Source organism: Biomphalaria glabrata, chromosome 1 (assembly GCF_947242115.1).
Source record: "Biomphalaria glabrata chromosome 1, xgBioGlab47.1, whole genome shotgun sequence".
NCBI lineage: Eukaryota > Metazoa > Mollusca > Gastropoda > Planorbidae > Biomphalaria > Biomphalaria glabrata.
This window is the reverse complement of record NC_074711.1, coordinates 37,494,243-37,518,822: the sequence shown is the minus strand read 5'-3', so window position 1 is coordinate 37,518,822 and position 24,580 is coordinate 37,494,243. Positions and strand designations below refer to the sequence as shown.

General features: G+C 34.8%; 1 protein-coding gene across 3 annotated transcripts in view; it reads left to right on the top strand.

Annotated features, from left to right (window-relative positions):
* Positions 1-22,583: 22,583 nt before the first annotated feature.
* The window catches only part of LOC106053806 (collagen alpha-1(XXI) chain-like), an 80,930-nt gene continuing 78,933 nt past the window's right edge, over positions 22,584-24,580 (top strand). The window contains exon 1 of one of the 3 annotated variants that reach the window (XM_056034965.1): positions 22,584-22,798. The gene's annotated coding sequence lies outside the window, so the exon portion shown is untranslated. Of the gene's footprint in view, positions 22,803-24,580 lie in introns of all 3 variants that reach the window. The other 2 variants (XM_056034957.1, XM_056034947.1) reach the window with 2 other exon arrangements.

Below are 24,580 nucleotides of genomic sequence, written 5' to 3'. Positions count from 1 at the left end.
TTACTCTTTTTCTGACTCTTTGATCTTTGTCTGACTCTTTGTCCCTTGAATGTCTATCTGATAGGCCTACGTACACAAAATGAAATAAAAGGGACAGCTGCTTCTTGTGGCTTGCAGTCAAGGATGACAAAAATATTTAGGCAAGTTCAAGCAAGTAGATTTATCTTCCAATTATCCATACAGACTTTTAATAGTATTTTTTATTCTTGGATTGATTCTATGAATATCCAGGGTTTTTAATAGCCAATCGTGCGGAACTGAATCGAATGATTTTTGTAGTCGATGTAACACATCTGTAACTTTCTTTTTCTTCTGTTAGCTTGGTGCAATATAATACCATCTATAGCTAGTTGTAATTTACAACCCATCGACTCTTCAATGCAACCTTGTTGTTCCTCTGCTAGCAGTTTATGTGCATAGCAATTTATACTTTTACTTTTTAAGAGTGAAGATAATAGTTTATACACAACTGACAGACACGTGATAGAGCGATAGTATGATGGTTGATTTGGATCACCTTTTTTGGAGAGGAGAGATGTTCCCCCTTCAGTGAGTTCTAACAGCATTGAAGACGGTTCTGATGTTAACTCGTTAAAACTTGATGTTAATGGTACATGTATGGCTGTATGTTTTTTTTCAACCAAAAGTTGTGTATATTGTCCGTCCAAGGAGCAGTCCAGTTGTGAGTTTTTGATATAGCTGCTGAGACTTCCTCAGCTGTGAAATCCTCATCAGGCATTTCTGGTATTAGGTCGTTTGAAGTTTGGATTTCCTCGATCCAGTCAGCCTGCACATTGTAATGTAGAGGGTCGAACCAAAACGCCGCTCAGTAGTCGGTAAAGGAGCCGTGTTTAGTGGCAATAGTGCTATCAATATTTTGAATTTAGTCAGCATCATTATCAGATAGTTTACGGAAGAACTGTTTTCTTTTGTGTTCAAATAGAGAATTATGCTTTTGGTGGTTTCGTTGTAGCGCTTTAACCTAGCTCCCTTTAGTTTAACTTTCTGTCTCAGGGTATCTTCCAAGCATAAGAGTAGTTTGTGGCCATCACAGTCCGTCAATTTGATTCCAGTTGTTCTTAATATAGTCTTCATTTTGTCGAGAATTTTCGCGGAACTGTTGTTTCCTAGATATTGTCCAATTGTATCCATTTGGCTCCTCAGCTCCTCAGCTGATTAATATTGTCTTCAAGGCGCTTTTTCCATGCTGGCACATGTTTTTTTGGTCCCTGATTAATTGGACCTATCTCGAAAGTCTTTTGTCCAGAGAGCTCCGTAACAGCCACAGCAGCGCAGTACGTAGCGAGGTGTATATTAAACAAATTTCTTGGTGTTTCAAAATGGTCGACTAAAACTTTATTTATTTCGTTAATTAATATAAGTGTTTGTCTCTTTCTTGACGTTTAGCTTAGGGATACGAGGCCTAAAGTTAAGATTGGTGTTTTTATAACGGTCTATGAGAGTAGACAATTTTGAGTGTAGCTCATTGCTTATTGCCGATGTTGGATTATTCTCTTGTTGGTTGGGTGTTCTGCTAACGTTTTCGTTGGTTGGCTGAGTGGGTGTGTCATTTATATCTGAGATGAGCTCTTGTATCTGAAGCTCATGACCTAATTCTCTTCCTATCACGTCTAATTCTGTAGGGGTAAAATAGCATTTTTTAATTATTCCAGACCGTCTGTCTGCTCTGTAAGGTTTAGATTAGGATATATTTTGTTGAGTTCCTGGAAGAGTTTTTCCAGTAATCTGGGAGAGATTTATCATCACAGTTATTTATACAGTTCATTGGCTCCCGGTGAATGCAAGAATCGACTGCAAGGTGGCCTTTTTTTTAAATCAATGCAACTGCAATTAAAAAAATGTTCTTGAACCTAAGTTGTTGATTTATCACTACAATCTAGATCTAATTTTAAGAACTACACTTTGCACATATAGTTTTTTACTTTGACACATGAAATTACAAAATACTGTCTATTGATTTCATTATTTAATAAAACTAAGCTTCAAATGTGTCTTTCAAAAGCATTTTTACATAAATTTGTTTCTTTTATCTGCGAATTTAGAATTCCTGACGTACTTTATAATCCCATTCATCATAGACAGAGAAGAAAATATTTGGTTGCAAAACAAACATTGAAATCTATCAAAAGGTATATTAAAATACGAATTAGTTGAAAGGCGTTTCGTAGTTAAAATTGTCTTTACCATATATATTGTAACATTTTTGGTTAATGAGAAAAGGAAGTACGGTACCAAAGATTAGCTTCATCTACGTTAAAAGATAGATTTATAGAAGATATCCCTAGAAGTGAGTCAAAAATGCATTCCTTCCTAGTCAGTGGCGTAGAAAGATGATTATAGTTCGACAGTTACGCTAGGCAGAGCCCTTGCGCAAGGGTAATAACTTTGGTAAGCTGAAGGTTGATTGGAGTAAAAAAAAGTGACTCCCGAAATCGTAAGACCCGCTTAGGCGCCATCTTGATTCAACTTACATAGATACAGACAGCTTACGAACAAGGCAGTTGGAGATTTAAAAAAAATTAACCTCGCCCTATTAAATAGTAAAAGCGTCCATCCAGACATTTTGTGAGCATATTATACATACAAAGTTTGAATTAAATCTTTGAAATCTGCGACTTTGCAAAAGTGCAGGGGGGCGCAACGCGTAGGTGACGTGAGTAACCACCCACGGTCACGCGTTTTGTGGGGCCTCGCGCAGAGACATGGAGAGTGTCAAATAGCAATGCAGACAATCTTCAGGCATTCACCAACAAATGCTTACGACATATAATTGTTGCTAAATGGCCCAAAAAATTGTCAAACTACAATCTCTTGGAAACAACCCAGCAAACACCAATAGATCAGGAAATCAAATGATGTAAATGGATTTGGATTGGGCAGACCATGTTGGAGAATAAGGGAACATGTTGCAAAGCATGCTCTGAACTTGAACCCACATGGGAAGATAAGGCTGTAAACATAGAAGAGAGCAACATAAATAAAAGAAAAGAAGGCAAAGTGGACATGGACCCGAGAGACATTGCCAGTGAACAGTGTACGATGGGGAAGTACTGATGCGGCCCTATGCTTCACTTGGATTCTATTGGGGTAAATCAAGTGAATGCATGAAATAGTTTTTTTTGTTTTTTTTTTAAATCACACGACCAATCCAGCCAATAACTAAGTGGTTGCGATTCGTTTTTAAACAAAATTTCATGTTAACAATTGATCCTATCTATGGTCTGGGATGCTATCGCAGGTCATTCTGTACAAGTCCATTGAAGTCCATGTTCTTGAGTATAAGAAATAAAGGCCTTAAGTTTCTTGATTATCTTTTAGTGTGTATAAGTAATTGACGTCTACTAGAGGCATTATATACGGGTCTAGGGTACTTACGACAGTGCTTTAGATTACTATTAGATTTTAAAGTGTAAAAGATCTTTTTTTTTTTTAAATCACGACGCTGAAAATGATGCATTCAAAGAGAATAAAATAAAATCTTAAAACATTTTACTGGCATTCATGCGTCCCTATTACCTTTACCTATCCCTTAGTCTGTTGGACCGTTGGGGCACCAAGCAAGATTTGTCAACCGTCTTTCTCCATTCCTCCCTGTCTTGTTTAAAACCTCTATCAATGATAGGCCCGTCTATTCTTTTATGTTGTCTTCCCATCGCTTTCTCTTTCTGCCTCTTCTTCTTCTTCATGTGGCCCTATCGGTGGCCTATTGGCAATTTGGGTACCGGCCCACCGGGCTTTTGCCCGAATTCCCATATAGCCAGTACCCCCACCCCTGTGTTCATTACAAAAAAAGTAATACATGATTTGCGCAAACATTTGTACAATAGCACACAAGATATACTTTCATACCCCAGTTTCTCTTTAACATTACATGCGAAATTTACAATAATAACATATGTATTGTTTAACGATTTAATTGCCAAAGGAACTAGTATTAAAAACCAATAAGTCTTTAAATATCTTTCTTAAATGGATTGTAAAACAAAAAAGCTTTTTTTTTTCGTTAATACTTCCCCACTACGAAAACATTTGGTTCGACCCATCTGAGAAACGAGTGTTATTAATTCAAATATTTCATAATGTCTGAATTTGAATATATGATTATATATTCTTAATAGCAGTTTTGAAGGCATCTAAAACATACACAGTTCCTCTCTTCATGTCATTCTAACTTTTTTGGTTAATAGGAGACAGAATTATGTAGACTTTCCAATAATCAGCTGTATCTAAGCTTAACCCAATTTTAGATAGACTAATATAGATATTCATAGTAGTGCTTGAAATATGCAGTCTTTCCTCGTTTTTTAAAAATATTTTCCTCTAAAAAAATTGTAATTAACCTGCCCTGCACACCGCCATATACAAGTCAGCGCGGAAGGACTAGACTAGATTTAAAAGTAATGTTGACAGTCTAGGAGCGAAGAAAAATATACAAAATACTTTTTTTTTTTTTTAGAAAACAAAGCTTATATTAAGAAATGTAATTGTATCAATTAGTTTGGATCAGTCATATAATTACATTTGTAATAGGTCTAGACCACATTAATACATGTTAGATTAGAAATACTTTCAACAATTGTTTTTGTTTAGCGCTATTTCATTCTTTTAGCTTTCTCACTACACTATGATCCTACTGATTGGGTTAGGGGGTGAGGGGGAGAAAGAAGGGGGTATCTGGGTGAATAGTATCATGATCGCTTTTTTAAATGCATTTTATAAATAATAGAAAAAAAAGTTGTAGGACTTGAATTCGAGGTCAAGTGCTCGAGCCAATTAACTAACCACTGTTCCAGCGAAGAGCTTATGAAAATAGAAGGTTTCATTTCTTGTTTTAGACTATTTACATAGAAATGAATAAAAAATAGGTTAGAATAAGTTTGAAAGATAGAGGGGTGTTGAAACTGTTGATTGGAAACCTCCGCCAGTGATTTGACGCCAAGCTGGCTCCGAGCCCGCAGACTGTCTTCATTTTTCTGGTATAATAAATGTTTATGACCTCTACGAGCTTACCTCCCCCACCCCACCACCCTATAATATTGGTACGTGCATGTGTGCAGACAATAAACACATAAGTAAACAAATAAACAAACGCAAAATTGACTTAACGAAGAAAAAAAAGGGAACAGTGTTTAAATAAAAAGAAAAATCTCTCCTTCCCCCATCTCACAGACATACAAACTCAAGTCTATATTTATACCCTTGCTTTTAACCATAATACGTCGTCTTTTCAGCCAACACGGAGGTGCAATGCCATTAGCCGATAAGGCGCCATTTGTTTATATTGTATATTTATAAAATCTCAGAACAGGATGTTTTCTATTCAATATTTAAAATATTTTAAAAATTCCTGCTAATGTACACTGTCTTCATAGACAAAGGGTAGAATGTGGATTGGTGCGAATGTGAATTGCTGCAAATGTGAATTGGTGCTAATGTGGATTGCTGCGATGTTGATTGGTGCGAATGTGGATTGGTGCGAATGTGGATTAGAGCGAATGTGAATTGGTGCAAATGTGGATTGGTGCGAATGTGGATTGTTGAGATGTTGATTGTTGCGAATGTGGATTAGAGCGAATGTGAATTGGTGCTAATGTGGATTGCTGCGGTGTTGATTGGTGCGAATGTGGATTGGTGCGAATGTTGATTAGATCGAATGTGAATTGGTGCAAATGTGGATTTCTGCGATGTTGATTGGTGCGAATGTGGATTGGTGCGAATGTGGTGCGAATGTGGATTGGTGCGAATGTGGATTGGTGCGAATTTGGATTGGTGCGAATGTGAATTGGTGCAAATGTGGATTGCTGCGATGGTAATTGCTGCGAATGTGGATTGGTGCGAATGTGGATTGGTGCGAATGTGGATTGGAGCGAGTGCGTGCTGAATAAAAGGAATACTTTTCTAAAAAATACATTACTTCCTTTCTACAACTTATAATACAACCTTGTCTTCGATTAATGACAAGTGCAACTTTTAGAGCAGAACGTCTAATTGATTAAATACTCTTTGTCTCTTACAGAGCGATTATTTTGCGTAGATGTAGATAACATAGGAAAAAAGTTTTACTGCGTCATCAAAGCTTAATGTTCAATAGCAGACGTTGCGTAAAATTATTTTTTGATTTATTAACATCTTAAATCATTATTGCCTTACATTAAAAAATGAATTCCTGAACGGGATTGTCCTTTCAAGAACGCAGTAGTCTTTTCAAAACCAGTGTTGGATCTACATCTAAACCTAGTTAAAAATCAAGACAATTGACATTTATTCATTTGTATACTTTGAAAAATTAAAAAAAGTAAAAAAAGAGTGTTTTTTTTCTGTAATGGCCAACGAGCTAGTATTTTCTTTCCCAACTATATAAAACAAATATAACATTAATAGAAAAATACTTAGAGCCGTATTTGATATCCATGTCCACCCAGGTTCCTCCATGAAGTTATGACTTGAATATAAATATTGTAAAAAAAAAAAAACGACAGTAGAGGATAAGTTGTCTTAGTATGGACATTTTGCTTTTATTAATTTAATGGAATTGATCAGAAATTAGTTTAATAAAAGTTATTGACAGTGTCACGTACGCATTGTCTATTTTTAGCTCAAGGTTCGCCGGCAAGATTTCAGCAAGCTCGGGAAAATCCAAGTATACAGCAAACTCTTAATAGAGTAATTGTGATTGGTCAGAAATGTTAATTATTGTACGTTAAGCTGTATTTTATTGTTAGTTTTGTTGGCCATGCAACAAAGTGATATTAGTCACGTGGTAACGCTGGAAGGTCTGAAAGCTTCTAGATATTACCGCCAGTCTCGAGTGGATAAGTGTTAGGAATAAGACATGAATTATTAAAGTCTCGAGTTGGTATTCAAAGGAAGAAGACATACATTATGATATTGTGTAGATCATCTAAGTAGAAATATATTTACCATTTCATTTAATTACAGTTTATCATTGTAATTATTGTGAATAGCTGTTCCAAGTTTTGAATTAAAGTTTTTGTAATTGACGAGGAAATGTTTCTTCATTGAATCTATTAATAATATACTATATCATCTTATCAACTAGCAACTTCTAGATGACCATCTTATCAACTGACGATTTCTAGATCCTCGGCAATCACGATCATTGATGATACAAATCAAATCAAGATCATCTTCAAGGAGACAGTATTAAGAGGCATACAATATATACGCAGCGTGATCGTGACATCTGACTACATCGTAGGATTGTGATAGACAGTATAAATAATTAAACCGACTGTAGTGGGCTCGATCACCATACTGGTCATTATTTCTCTTTTTATTTTTCAATAACAAATATACAAATATGATATAACTAGTCGACCTGCGGCGTACCATACGCCGCTATTTTGCAGGGCCGGCCTTAGGTCGCTGCAACCTATGCGAACGCAGTGGACCCCGCACTTTCATAGGCCCGACGCTAATACTAGGTGTCAATTATTAAATTAAACAATTTTATAACTTATAACAGATTTCCCGCAGCCGCTTGATTTACCAGAAGCTCCCGGAAATCTACATAGATTGCAAAATATACGAAAAAAGGCATGGAAATCTACAGAAATTATTTTAAAAAGTTTTGAAAACTCAAAAAATCTCCTTAAATATAGACAAAATTGTCATTTTGGGGTGTCGATTAATATGGAAAACTGCCAATCCTAAGCGCTAAAAAAACCGGCATTATACAATACCCGTAATTGTGGAATCTGGTGAAAGAAGCTTCTCGCGCCTCAAACTAATGAATAATTACTTCAGGTCAACATATCTTGAAGATAGATTGAAGCATTTGGTAATTCTCGCTACTGAGCGTGATCTATATAGGAAACAGAATTTTAATGATGTACTGTATGACTTCGCTACACGCAAGGCTCGTGTAGTAATTGTGTACGTAGTAAAGAAATAATAAATGCAAAGACAAATTTATTTTCTAATAAAAACTCTTATTTCACTTATTATTTGTATCCCTACCCAAACTTGGCCCATGCACAAACAGTTTCACATAGGGCCCCGCAACGGTTAGGTCCGGCCCTGCTATTTAGAGACGGGTGACTACAGAGTACAGTACTTGTTCTCCTCAGCCCCTCTTTTTTTTCGCCGCAAAAGTTACGAGCGGTACGGTACCTCTAGTCTGACTTGCAGAAATAAAAGAGTTATCTTTCCATGACTTGGTGATTTCAGGCATGGTTGAGCCTCGAAGATGTTAAGTTTTTAATTTGATCATACAGTAAGAATTAATTTATAAAAAAAGAGAAACAAAAATACTTAAAAAAAACAACAACAAACAAACAAACAAAAAAAAAAAACAACAAACAAACAAAAACAAACAAACAAAAAAAAAAACAACAAACAAACAAAAACAAACAAACAAAAAAAAAACAACAAACAAACAAAAACAAACAAACAAAAAAAAAAACAACAAACAAAAAAACAAACAAACAAAAAAAAAACAACAACAAACAAACAAAAACAAACAAACAAAAAAAAAAGCTTATACGAAGTGTAGTTTGGATCAATCATGTAATTACATTTGTAACAGATCAAGACCAACAACATAAATCTGTGCAAATATTACTATTTCTACCAATTGTTTTTGTTTAGGAATATTTCATACTTTTACATTTCTCTATTCGCTATAATCCTATCACTTGTCTGGACCAATTTGGGAAATGGGGAGGGGGAGACAATAAAAAAACGTGATATCTGGTTGGATTTTACCCAAATTGGTTTTCAAAAGCACTACTTTACATACGATTGACCCATTTATAAGAGAAAATTATAAAACTTTTAACAATTTAATACATAAAGGCATCTATGTGGCCGTTTCAGTGACGCTAACGGACCTGTTCAGGTAGATGCCCACCAGACATTTGCCTTAATGTCCATATAGCCAGTCCGCCCCTGTCAAAAAAAGTACAAAAGTTAAATAAATTAGCAAGGTAAGCTAGATGATCTACGTACAAAAAATTGACATGTCTTTCTCTTGATTTCTGATCAGGATAGCTGCTAAATCGAAGGAGTGAAATTTTTTTTACTGTCAAACAGCAGCCTAGCGACATTATTAAAGAGATAGATAACGATAAAAATAGTTCAAAGAGATAAGCACTAAATATATTTTCGGACAAAATTGCAAGTTTTAGAATATCCTAATACAGTTATTTATTTGTTTAAAAATAATAAATAAAAAAATTAAAAACAAAAATTTACATCGTCGGAGATTTAAACTCAAGACCTTTGACTTGTAAAGCCATTGCCCTACGCAACTGCCACAAGGCACAAGTAATAAGAGAATATATAGGTTATTTATCACAAAAAAAAAAAAAAAAACATTTTAAATCAAAATTTCAAACTGAAAGAAAAATGTACAATTTTTTAATTTATAATTTTTAGATTCTGCTTAAAAATGATGTATTTTATATAAATTATTAAATTGTATATGTTTAAAAAATATATTATTAGTAGAAAGAAAGCATTTTTAATGGTGAAACAATATTTCACCTTTAAACGACCAAATCTAGTAATATTTATATACATTAAAAATAGATTACATCTTTTCCAAGAGTTATACATCCTGCAAGGAAATACCTTTCCGTTTTTTATATTCGTAGTAGAACGACATAGAGAACTCTATATGTATTTAAATAAGAAACATTTGCATTTTTTATCAAAATAAATTTCAATTTACGGTAAAAATTCACAGTTGCATAAAATTACTAAATTGATTATAAAAGTCATTATTATGACAATTTTACAGTAAAAAAATATTTATATTCATTTTTTTGGACAATTTATAGTTGTTTTGAATAAAGTTCATTTCTGTAATCTACCAATTTTAATTTTAATATTTAGTTGATATAATTGGAAAACTTAGACACATGCTATGGGTCCAGTAACTTCAAAAGAGATAAAACTGTTTCTATCCAAAGACCATCACATGACTTATTTAAAAACAAAACCGTCAAATCGTACTAATATAAAAAGTTAGCATCAAACATTTAAAGCATATATAATCCAATGCATTTCGGATGGCATTTCGTTCGTAATAACTATAAGTCTGATGGTGCAGAAGTAGTTTTGACATAGTTGAAAATTGCTTTTTATTGGAAGGGCAATGACGAGTGGTTGTGTACAGGGCTTCTCCTGACTGCCAGATCTTGTGAAAAATCTTTACAATGTGTTTTTTATGTTTTTCTCTCCAACCTGTTGAAATTTATCTTAATCGTTTTTTTTACCCCGACTCATTTACCCCATTTTCAGATAAGTAATGGAAGGCGAGTTACATACCTTTGATTTAACTCTTTAAAAAAACTGCGAAATGTATCTTATGAGAGAGAATCGTGGCACAACTAGAGGCGTTAAATTTATGGAGCGCTGAGCTTCATTAGGCACATATCAAGTAATGAATTTAATATAGTACAAGAAGAGTTCTTTTTTTTTTGTTGGTGCAGTGAGATAAAGTGTGTCCATTTCTTAGTCCAATCTTGCATTTTCGGGTGCCAACGGAGCTGTTGAGTTTGAATACTAAATCTACTTTCAGTTATCAGAAAAATAATTGTAATTTAACAAACAATACTCCTTAATACTGTAGCGAGGTAATTATTGACTTGCTTTAGCTATATAGTTAGACTCGACACACTGTCAAAATAATCCTGAATAAACAGGGGCGGAATCTGTGTCAAAACGACCAGAGCATTTAAGACAGTGATTCCCAAAGTGGTCTATATAGACCCCCAGGGGTCTACGAAGACTTCCAAGGGGTCTACGAAAGTGAAAAAACAAATTGGGGGTATATGAGATGTCCACGGGGGTCTACGATAATAGATTTCATTTAAGCACGTTGTGACTTTAATATTTACATCCTATTAATTTAATTCTTCACACTAACATATAATGTTAAAAGCCCGGTGGGCCGGTACCCAAATTGCCAATAGGCCACCGATAGGGCCACATGAAGAAGAAGAAGAGGCAGAAAGAGAAAGCGATGGGAAGACAACATAAAAGAATAGACGGGCTTATCATTGATAGAGGTTTTAAACAAGACAGGGAGGAATGGAGAAAGACGGTTGACAAATCTTGCTTGGTGCCCCAACGGTCCAACAGACTAAGGGATAGGTAAAGGTAATAGGGACGCATGAATGCCAGTAAAATGTTTTAAGATTTTATTTTATTCTCTTTGAATGCATCATTTTCAGCGTCGTGATTTAAAAAAAAAAAAGATCTTTTACACTTTAAAATCTAATAGTAATCTAAAGCACTGTCGTAAGTACCCTAGACCCGTATATAATGCCTCTAGTAGACGTCAATTACTTATACACACTAAAAGATAATCAAGAAACTTAAGGCCTTTATTTCTTATACTCAAGAACATGGACTTCAATGGACTTGTACAGAATGACCTGCGATAGCATCCCAGACCATAGATAGGATCAATTGTTAACAAAAAAATTGTAATTAACCTGCCCTGCACACCGCCATATACAAGTCAGCGCGGAAGGACTAGACTAGATTTAAAAGTAATGTTGACAGTCTAGGAGCGAAGAAAAATATACAAAATACTTTTTTTTTTTTTTTTAGAAAACAAAGCTTATATTAAGAAATGTAATTGTATCAATTAGTTTGGATCAGTCATATAATTACATTTGTAATAGGTCTAGACCACATTAATACATGTTAGATTAGAAATACTTTCAACAATTGTTTTTGTTTAGCGCTATTTCATTCTTTTAGCTTTCTCACTACACTATGATCCTACTGATTGGGTTAGGGGGTGAGGGGGAGAAAGAAGGGGGTATCTGGGTGAATAGTATCATGATCGCTTTTTTAAATGCATTTTATAAATAATAGAAAAAAAAGTTGTAGGACTTGAATTCGAGGTCAAGTGCTCGAGCCAATTAACTAACCACTGTTCCAGCGAAGAGCTTATGAAAATAGAAGGTTTCATTTCTTGTTTTAGACTATTTACATAGAAATGAATAAAAAATAGGTTAGAATAAGTTTGAAAGATAGAGGGGTGTTGAAACTGTTGATTGGAAACCTCCGCCAGTGATTTGACGCCAAGCTGGCTCCGAGCCCGCAGACTGTCTTCATTTTTCTGGTATAATAAATGTTTATGACCTCTACGAGCTTACCTCCCCCACCCCACCACCCTATAATATTGGTACGTGCATGTGTGCAGACAATAAACACATAAGTAAACAAATAAACAAACGCAAAATTGACTTAACGAAGAAAAAAAAGGGAACAGTGTTTAAATAAAAAGAAAAATCTCTCCTTCCCCCATCTCACAGACATACAAACTCAAGTCTATATTTATACCCTTGCTTTTAACCATAATACGTCGTCTTTTCAGCCAACACGGAGGTGCAATGCCATTAGCCGATAAGGCGCCATTTGTTTATATTGTATATTTATAAAATCTCAGAACAGGATGTTTTCTATTCAATATTTAAAATATTTTAAAAATTCCTGCTAATGTACACTGTCTTCATAGACAAAGGGTAGAATGTGGATTGGTGCGAATGTGAATTGCTGCAAATGTGAATTGGTGCTAATGTGGATTGCTGCGATGTTGATTGGTGCGAATGTGGATTGGTGCGAATGTGGATTAGAGCGAATGTGAATTGGTGCAAATGTGGATTGGTGCGAATGTGGATTGTTGAGATGTTGATTGTTGCGAATGTGGATTAGAGCGAATGTGAATTGGTGCTAATGTGGATTGCTGCGGTGTTGATTGGTGCGAATGTGGATTGGTGCGAATGTTGATTAGATCGAATGTGAATTGGTGCAAATGTGGATTTCTGCGATGTTGATTGGTGCGAATGTGGATTGGTGCGAATGTGGTGCGAATGTGGATTGGTGCGAATGTGGATTGGTGCGAATTTGGATTGGTGCGAATGTGAATTGGTGCAAATGTGGATTGCTGCGATGGTAATTGCTGCGAATGTGGATTGGTGCGAATGTGGATTGGTGCGAATGTGGATTGGAGCGAGTGCGTGCTGAATAAAAGGAATACTTTTCTAAAAAATACATTACTTCCTTTCTACAACTTATAATACAACCTTGTCTTCGATTAATGACAAGTGCAACTTTTAGAGCAGAACGTCTAATTGATTAAATACTCTTTGTCTCTTACAGAGCGATTATTTTGCGTAGATGTAGATAACATAGGAAAAAAGTTTTACTGCGTCATCAAAGCTTAATGTTCAATAGCAGACGTTGCGTAAAATTATTTTTTGATTTATTAACATCTTAAATCATTATTGCCTTACATTAAAAAATGAATTCCTGAACGGGATTGTCCTTTCAAGAACGCAGTAGTCTTTTCAAAACCAGTGTTGGATCTACATCTAAACCTAGTTAAAAATCAAGACAATTGACATTTATTCATTTGTATACTTTGAAAAATTAAAAAAAGTAAAAAAAGAGTGTTTTTTTTCTGTAATGGCCAACGAGCTAGTATTTTCTTTCCCAACTATATAAAACAAATATAACATTAATAGAAAAATACTTAGAGCCGTATTTGATATCCATGTCCACCCAGGTTCCTCCATGAAGTTATGACTTGAATATAAATATTGTAAAAAAAAAAAAACGACAGTAGAGGATAAGTTGTCTTAGTATGGACATTTTGCTTTTATTAATTTAATGGAATTGATCAGAAATTAGTTTAATAAAAGTTATTGACAGTGTCACGTACGCATTGTCTATTTTTAGCTCAAGGTTCGCCGGCAAGATTTCAGCAAGCTCGGGAAAATCCAAGTATACAGCAAACTCTTAATAGAGTAATTGTGATTGGTCAGAAATGTTAATTATTGTACGTTAAGCTGTATTTTATTGTTAGTTTTGTTGGCCATGCAACAAAGTGATATTAGTCACGTGGTAACGCTGGAAGGTCTGAAAGCTTCTAGATATTACCGCCAGTCTCGAGTGGATAAGTGTTAGGAATAAGACATGAATTATTAAAGTCTCGAGTTGGTATTCAAAGGAAGAAGACATACATTATGATATTGTGTAGATCATCTAAGTAGAAATATATTTACCATTTCATTTAATTACAGTTTATCATTGTAATTATTGTGAATAGCTGTTCCAAGTTTTGAATTAAAGTTTTTGTAATTGACGAGGAAATGTTTCTTCATTGAATCTATTAATAATATACTATATCATCTTATCAACTAGCAACTTCTAGATGACCATCTTATCAACTGACGATTTCTAGATCCTCGGCAATCACGATCATTGATGATACAAATCAAATCAAGATCATCTTCAAGGAGACAGTATTAAGAGGCATACAATATATACGCAGCGTGATCGTGACATCTGACTACATCGTAGGATTGTGATAGACAGTATAAATAATTAAACCGACTGTAGTGGGCTCGATCACCATACTGGTCATTATTTCTCTTTTTATTTTTCAATAACAAATATACAAATATGATATAACTAGTCGACCTGCGGCGTACCATACGCCGCTATTTTGCAGGGCCGGCCTTAGGTCGCTGCAACCTATGCGAACGCAGTGGACCCCGCACTTTCATAGGCCCGACGCTAATACTAGGTGTCAATTATTAAATTAAACAATTTTATAACTTATAACAGATTTCCCGCAGCCGCTTGATTTACCAGAAGCTCCCGGAAATCTACATAGATTGCAAAATATACGAAAAAAGGCATGGAAATCTACAGAAATTATTTTAAAAAGTTTTGAAAACTCAAAAAATCTCCTTAAATATAGACAAAATTGTCATTTTGGGGTGTCGATTAATATGGAAAACTGCCAATCCTAAGCGCTAAAAAAACCGGCATTATACAATACCCGTAATTGTGGAATCTGGTGAAAGAAGCTTCTCGCGCCTCAAACTAATGAATAATTACTTCAGGTCAACATATCTTGAAGATAGATTGAAGCATTTGGTAATTCTCGCTACTGAGCGTGATCTATATAGGAAACAGAATTTTAATGATGTACTGTATGACTTCGCTACACGCAAGGCTCGTGTAGTAATTGTGTACGTAGTAAAGAAATAATAAATGCAAAGACAAATTTATTTTCTAATAAAAACTCTTATTTCACTTATTATTTGTATCCCTACCCAAACTTGGCCCATGCACAAACAGTTTCACATAGGGCCCCGCAACGGTTAGGTCCGGCCCTGCTATTTAGAGACGGGTGACTACAGAGTACAGTACTTGTTCTCCTCAGCCCCTCTTTTTTTTCGCCGCAAAAGTTACGAGCGGTACGGTACCTCTAGTCTGACTTGCAGAAATAAAAGAGTTATCTTTCCATGACTTGGTGATTTCAGGCATGGTTGAGCCTCGAAGATGTTAAGTTTTTAATTTGATCATACAGTAAGAATTAATTTATAAAAAAAGAGAAACAAAAATACTTAAAAAAAACAACAACAAACAAACAAACAAAAAAAAAAAACAACAAACAAACAAAAACAAACAAACAAAAAAAAAAACAACAAACAAACAAAAACAAACAAACAAAAAAAAAACAACAAACAAACAAAAACAAACAAACAAAAAAAAAAAACAACAAACAAAAAAACAAACAAACAAAAAAAAAAACAACAACAAACAAACAAAAACAAACAAACAAAAAAAAAAGCTTATACGAAGTGTAGTTTGGATCAATCATGTAATTACATTTGTAACAGATCAAGACCAACAACATAAATCTGTGCAAATATTACTATTTCTACCAATTGTTTTTGTTTAGGAATATTTCATACTTTTACATTTCTCTATTCGCTATAATCCTATCACTTGTCTGGACCAATTTGGGAAATGGGGAGGGGGAGACAATAAAAAAACGTGATATCTGGTTGGATTTTACCCAAATTGGTTTTCAAAAGCACTACTTTACATACGATTGACCCATTTATAAGAGAAAATTATAAAACTTTTAACAATTTAATACATAAAGGCATCTATGTGGCCGTTTCAGTGACGCTAACGGACCTGTTCAGGTAGATGCCCACCAGACATTTGCCTTAATGTCCATATAGCCAGTCCGCCCCTGTCAAAAAAAGTACAAAAGTTAAATAAATTAGCAAGGTAAGCTAGATGATCTACGTACAAAAAATTGACATGTCTTTCTCTTGATTTCTGATCAGGATAGCTGCTAAATCGAAGGAGTGAAATTTTTTTTACTGTCAAACAGCAGCCTAGCGACATTATTAAAGAGATAGATAACGATAAAAATAGTTCAAAGAGATAAGCACTAAATATATTTTCGGACAAAATTGCAAGTTTTAGAATATCCTAATACAGTTATTTATTTGTTTAAAAATAATAAATAAAAAAATTAAAAACAAAAATTTACATCGTCGGAGATTTAAACTCAAGACCTTTGACTTGTAAAGCCATTGCCCTACGCAACTGCCACAAGGCACAAGTAATAAGAGAATATATAGGTTATTTATCACAAAAAAAAAAAAAAAAACATTTTAAATCAAAATTTCAAACTGAAAGAAAAATGTACAATTTTTTAATTTATAATTTTTAGATTCTGCTTAAAAATGATGTATTTTATATAAATTATTAAATTGTATATGTTTAAAAAATATATTATTAGTAGAAAGAAAGCATTTTTAATGGTGAAACAATATTTCACCTTTAAACGACCAAATCTAGTAATATTTATATACATTAAAAATAGATTACATCTTTTCCAAGAGTTATACATCCTGCAAGGAAATACCTTTCCGTTTTTTATATTCGTAGTAGAACGACATAGAGAACTCTATATGTATTTAAATAAGAAACATTTGCATTTTTTATCAAAATAAATTTCAATTTACGGTAAAAATTCACAGTTGCATAAAATTACTAAATTGATTATAAAAGTCATTATTATGACAATTTTACAGTAAAAAAATATTTATATTCATTTTTTTGGACAATTTATAGTTGTTTTGAATAAAGTTCATTTCTGTAATCTACCAATTTTAATTTTAATATTTAGTTGATATAATTGGAAAACTTAGACACATGCTATGGGTCCAGTAACTTCAAAAGAGATAAAACTGTTTCTATCCAAAGACCATCACATGACTTATTTAAAAACAAAACCGTCAAATCGTACTAATATAAAAAGTTAGCATCAAACATTTAAAGCATATATAATCCAATGCATTTCGGATGGCATTTCGTTCGTAATAACTATAAGTCTGATGGTGCAGAAGTAGTTTTGACATAGTTGAAAATTGCTTTTTATTGGAAGGGCAATGACGAGTGGTTGTGTACAGGGCTTCTCCTGACTGCCAGATCTTGTGAAAAATCTTTACAATGTGTTTTTTATGTTTTTCTCTCCAACCTGTTGAAATTTATCTTAATCGTTTTTTTTACCCCGACTCATTTACCCCATTTTCAGATAAGTAATGGAAGGCGAGTTACATACCTTTGATTTAACTCTTTAAAAAAACTGCGAAATGTATCTTATGAGAGAGAATCGTGGCACAACTAGAGGCGTTAAATTTATGGAGCGCTGAGCTTCATTAGGCACATATCAAGTAATGAATTTAATATAGTACAAGAAGAGTTCTTTTTTTTTTGTTGGTGCAGTGAGATAAAGTGTGTCCATTTCTTAGTCCAATCTTGCATTTTCGGGTGCCAACGGAGCTGTTGAGTTTGAATACTAAATCTACTTTCAGTTATCAGAAAAATAATTGTAATTTAACAAACAATACTCCTTAATACTGTAGCGAGGTAATTATTGACTTGCTTTAGCTATATAGTTAGACTCGACACACTGTCAAAATAATCCTGAATAAACAGGGGCGGAATCTGTGTCAAAACGACCAGAGCATTTAAGACAGTGATTCCCAAAGTGGTCTATATAGACCCCCAGGGGTCTACGAAGACTTCCAAGGGGTCTACGAAAGTGAAAAAACAAATTGGGGGTATATGAGATGTCCACGGGGGTCTACGATAATAGATTTCATTTAAGCACGTTGTGACTTTAATATTTACATCCTATTAATTTAATTCTTCACACTAACATATAATGTGTGCATAAGTTAATCCTTTAAATATTTATCCTGTTATTCAAACAAAAAATTGTTGTATTTAATTTCAATAATTATTTAAATAGCTTAATTTTGTCTACATGTAAGTAATGTTTAGCAAAAAGAAATGTAAACTGTATAGCGTTAATTATTTAAAATTTTTCATTCCTTCCTAATCAAACATGCCGATTGCCTTTTTATGACGATATGAAACTAATTACGCCTGAAAATCAAATGAGACAATGATAAAAAAAATTAGAAAAACTTTCGAACATTCAAAGATAAAGTTCAGAATAGACCCACAAAATCTCTTCGACATCCTATAGAGAAGATGATGGTTTGTGGGTGTCTTACACTATCTGTTTACTTATAGCAAAATAGGCGCTTGGCTACCGAACCTGAACTCCTGGATTCGAATCTCTGTGAATTTTTAATTTCATTATTTTTATGGCTCCCATGAGTCCACCCAACTCTAATTGGTACCTGACTTATGTTAGGAAAAGTAAAGGCGGTTGGTCGTTGTGCTGCCCACATGACACCCTCGTTAACCGTTGGCCAAAGAAACAGATAATCTTATCACCATTACAAGATCTGAAAGGGGAACTTCACTTTTTATGACAAAACACGTAAAACATTAAAGGTAAAACATTGATTTTACCAGCCGTTGTAGTAGTAAACACTGTTTTACACAAACCTACACCAGATATTATTAAAATAACTGCTTTAAGCAACACTACATTTAAAGGACACGTCGGTGGCATGAGTTATAAAATTAAAAGCTTATTATGTAATTCTTTGTAAACGACATATATACAGTTTGGGATCAGCGGTGTCATAGGCTATGACAGGGTGTAGTGATGTGTGTTACAAACTGCATTAGGGTCGCCGTCTCCTTATTTTTACTCAGGATTGACCCACAAAACCTTTCCCATGTTTGAATATAGTTGCAAGGCAGGAGAGTTTTGAATTCAGTTTTACTTCGGCTAGGTGAGTAGCCAGCCAAGGCTAATGAGCCCTTCATGCTTGACGCTTACTGGCTTCGCCCCTTCTCCTGTTAGTGATAACATGTTTGCGGACTCAATATATGAGCAACGCTTGAAAGATCAAGAAATACGCCAGAAACTGTTCTTTGCGAAAACTTTATTAAATAATTAATATTTAATGTTTGAAGCACTACTTCATTGAACAACAAATTCCTGTTTGAAACACAACATCTGTAGCAACAGATGATAAACCTGCAAAAAGACATTTCCAGTTTGTTTGGTGATTCCAGCAGTACATATTAATTTTTATTTTAATTGGTTTTAATTTGAATTTTATCAATAAAAAAAAAGATAGATCTCTATAATTTAATATGTAGCTTTAAATTACTTTTCACTTTTCAACTCACTACAGATAGAAATTAGTTGTAAAACAATGTTGATGAATTTGAAAAAAATTTGCAAGTTAAACAGGGGGTCTACCGAAAACCAGAAAACAAGGCAAGGGGTCTACGAGAGAAAAAAGTTTGGGAACCACTGATTTAAGACGATCAGGCCCATTATTAATATTATATGATAAGTATGTCATACTAGGCCTTCTTGTCCTCAAAATCATTCTATTAAGTTGAAAGCATTGGTAACTGTACACATGCATAGAGTGAGCTCTCTATTTTTAGTAGGAAGTATAGGCTCTATGTTGCTTTTAATCGCTATGTGTGTAGCCCCTAAAAGGATGACTCCTACTAGTCTAATAAAACGTTTTACGGATGTAGGTTTTTACATTTTTTCTGAAAATTTTTTAGATTACACTGTATGGAGAATTTTTAACACGACGCACATTGTTAGATTACACCATAGAATATAAATAGAAAACTTTGACACTTGTTATTTTCACGGAAGTACAGAAAAAAAAATGTCCATATAGCCAGTCCGCCCCCGATGTTAACCAATCTCGCTATCTAAAAGGGTCGATGCTACTTATTCGTAGAAGCATTGCGGCCTGCCGGACAGCATCAGACTAGAGTTAGCTGTTTGGTGAATCACTTAGTGAAGATGGACTCTTCCGATGGTATCTGCTAAACAGAAACTATAGTTTATTGTCTTTTCATCAAACACACGTGATGAATGTGGGTGTAAAGATAGACATCTTAGGTAACTGCGTGTGTGCTAGACAATGTGTATATGTGTAGAGACAACGACATATTAACATGGAAGAGAGATTAACAGCAGTAAAGATCTAGTAAAGTTTCTAGGTCTACACATTAAACCTCACCAGAGCAATGACGTTGTCAGTTTCCCAAGGATAGCCACACTTTAATTAGTGCTTAACTGCCAAGAGATGTAATGCCGATAGGCTTTAGACCGGCGGTTCTCAACCTTTTAAGCTCGGCGACCCTATTTACAATCCCTCACTCTGCTGCGACCCTCATCACCACACAAACACAGCAATAGAACAATAGACAAAATACAATCCCTATTTTCGATGGTCTTAGGCGACTCCTGACAAATCGTCAATCGAACTTGCAAGGGGTCGCGACCCACAGGTTGAAAACCCCTGCTTTAGAAAAATACCAAATTCAACTGAATTATATTGTTACGAATCTCACTATCCAGGCTCTCTGCAAACTGCACCATACACCACCAACTGAAAGGACTTGACAACTCAGGGCTCCAAAGTAACGTAACACTTTAATGGTTGAATAAATAACAGCCAATACTGTACGATTGGCAGCACGTAACACAAGACTGTACAAATATCTCTTCGATAACACCGTTCCGCCGTATCAACTCTTGCACTGGCCTCTCCGTCTCGTTCCGGGCTTGCACTGGGTTCAACAGTTCAGGACTGACTTCACACACTAGGCTCGTTGTGTCGGACTCGATCGCAGACCAAGATCAAGACGCCAGCCGTCTCAACTGTACTTGACAGTACTCCGCACTGAACCGTCGTAATGCTCCGTACAGAACCACACCGCTGAACTGTGCTGTAGTCGACCGGACTGTAGTGAACCGGGCTCTGAACCCCTGCCGTGAACCTTGCTGTAATGAGCCCCTGTTCTCGACCGTCTTGACTGCGTCGCCTCCGCTCTTATATAGGGTCCCTACTGGCCTTCTCGAACCGGACAGAACGCCGCTCGACGTTTCTAGGTGGTCAGATGACTACAACTCTCGTGACGCTCCTGAGCTCTTGTTCACGATGGCGATCTTTCCCGAACTGTCCTGTTGACACTCAACTCGGCTGTCAGTCGTAACGCGTCACGGTTGACCGCTCGTCTAGCGCTGGCCTGGGACGATTTGCGTCGGCTGACTACACACACACCACTACCCCCATCTGTGCCACCACCAGGTTTATAACAATATTGACACATAGTCACGTCAACTTTGGCTTTCATTCAATGTCTTATGAATATTACATAGGCCTACGTGTTTCAGAATTGTAGAAAAATTCAATAAGGATTTTTACAAAGCTTACATCAACTCATCTTGGCTGTCTGTTTGATACAATTTTCGTACACATTATTTCTTCATGTTCTCGGATCAAATTGAAAATATTCACTGTACATTATAAAACATGAATCAATAAAAAAAACAACAACTTAATTAGTAGTAATTAATTATTTCGTTTAATATGGGAAGAGGGGATAAATCATACAATATTTTTTTAAAAAATATTTTAAATATGTATTTTGTTAACTTAAATAATTAAGCAGCATATTTATTTCGCAAATCTATTAATAAGTAAAACAAAAACGATTATTAGTTAATATCTAGCCTAACGTCTTCTAATCATTTGCTATTCCTTTATAAACAGTAGTTATACATTTCCTCATAAGGTTCAAAATGTACTCTAAAGAAGACACAAACACAACTAAAAGCTACAGTGTCATATACGACACATATGTATGTCGCAGATGTAGCATGTGACAGTAATCCTTTAGCGGACTTGGATTGTGAGTTAAGCATATAAAGAAAATATAAAATATCAAGAACAATAATAGTTGAATTTTATACAATCGAATCTGCTCTATCTATCTATCTATCTATCTATCTATCTATCTATCTATCTATCTATCTATCTATCTATCTATCTATCTATCTAACTATCTATCTATCTATCTATCTATCTATCTATCTATCTATCTATCTATGTCTGTCTGTCTGTCTGTCTGTCTGTCTGTCTGTCTCACTCTCTCTTTCTCTCTCTCTGTCTCTCTGTAAATATATCTATAGTATTAGAAGACATAAGGAGCCCCCCCCCCCACACACACACACATATACATACATACATACATACATACATACATACATACATACATACATACATACATACATACATACATACATACATACATACACATATATATATATATATATATATATATATAAACGCTACACGAAAAAAAAAGACATTTAAACTTCAATTGTTGATGCTAAGTTTATTTCAAATATTTTAAATATTTATGCAAAGAAAGAGGGCCGAGAGTGGATAGATTGATAAGGACAAGGGGAGAGTACTTGATGACAGTCTATCAAGTGACGCGAGCCAGGCCGCTGCCAGCCGCCCTGTGGTCGGGTTAACACGTGAGCGTTAGCGGGGTCGTTAGGAACAACAAAGACATGGCCCGTGAGTTTTTGACCATCACTCACTCTTGAATCCTTGGGGCAGTGTATTGGACATTAATGGCAGTGAGAACACGGCACGTAAGTCTTGTGATGATTGATAGCGTTGTGATGACAAGCAGGCTGGCAGTGACAACTTTCTGACAGGCAGGTTTGGATTTATATATTTTAACACTAACATGTCGTGCTGTGATAGATCAAATTCATATTTTGTGTAATGAGCCATTCTTTTAAATACTCTTTTTAATACTCTTTGTAATGAACATTGTCAAGGTTTTCCCCCTTGAACCGTTGTATGTTGAAACATAAACCGGCCTTTTTAACTATATGGGAGTTTAATCATGTAATAGATATTGTGGTAGCCCTTTCAATAGATATGTTAACAGTTCTTAATATAGGTATTCCGTTTGCTATTTTAATAGGTCTTGTAAAGGGTCTTTGTATTCAAAAGATCATTGTATTATTGTAATATGTCTTGTTCGATGTAAATTACCATACTATTAAGTCTTTTCATTTTACATAATAGCTTTTGTGGTTTAGGGATGGTTCTATCCTCCACATTGATCTTATGGTAGATTGTCTTCTCATTGCTTTCTCTGCCATTCTATGCACACAGGGTCATTTAAGTTATTTCGCGAAATTCAAGGGATTCTTTAATCATCCGTAAGTCCTGGTAAATAATCCTAGCTAAAGGGAACCCCCACATCCTTGTATAGACCAATCTCTCATCTCTTCACCTCCTCCTAGTGCATATATATCTAGTCTGATAGTAGTTTGTAAATATTAAGAACATTTTTTGGGGGAGGTCAGGGGCGGACTGGCTATATGGGCGAACGGGCAAATGCCCGGTGGGCCGGTACCAAATGGGCCGGTCTGGTCGCGACCAAAGAAAAAAAAATTCAATGCAGACAACTTAAAAAAAAAAGACACAAAGGCCCGAACAGGTTTTTTTTAATTCTTATTACAATTAATTTTGTTTGAAATTGAACAAGAATATCCACACACAAAAATTTGAAAAATACACTATACACTGTACGTATTCTCATTTGCAAAACGTTAGACCGTACTTTCTGCTATGCACGAGCGGCATGGACTGCTTTGATGCCTTGGAGGTTGTGTTTGCCCTAATCATTTTGATGGTCGGCATGGGCCTTTGATGGCACTCCCATATTTTTTTTTGCTCCTTCCCTCCCCCGTCTTTTAATGGTTCCAATGAAATTTAACCAAAAACAGGGATGAGAGAGGTTAAGTAACTTAAGTTAGAAAACATTGATATAACGCAGCAAAAAAAAAAAAAAAGGCGCGACAATTAGCTCTTTAATAAAACTTAATAATAATTAACTTTAACACACAGCCGCGAAATTGCAAACCACCCAACTTATTCATAGCTCAATATGGGTATAAAGCTCTGCTTTCTGCGATTTGAAAAGAAAAAGTAAGTTTCTTTTTGTTTTGTTTTTTAATAACATAGAATCTAGATCTAAAAATACTACACTTAAGGCTTACAAAAAAAATATTTAATTAAAAAATAAATCTAAATCAATTTTTATACTATTAGATCTATAATTAAGGGCAAACTTATGCTTAGTATGAAGTCATTAATGATGAAAATTATTACAATAATTTATATAGCGCTGTCACATCTTATATTTAATGAAAGGAGATTTATATTTTAAATAATGGGGTCATGGTATATTCATATACAATTAGCGTTTTTGTGAATGTACTAAGAGGAAGCAAGAGCTTTTCACATTAAACAAGTGTCTCTCTAACCGTTCTGCTTTCTCTTATCTTTTAATGGAATGGGTTGCCTGAGTCAGCCAGAAAAACCAATGATTTAGCATATTTTAAGTCACAGATTAAGATGCATGACTAGATTAGTAGATTGACACATGAAATGCGTAAGACGTAAAAGTCGTACTTTTTGAA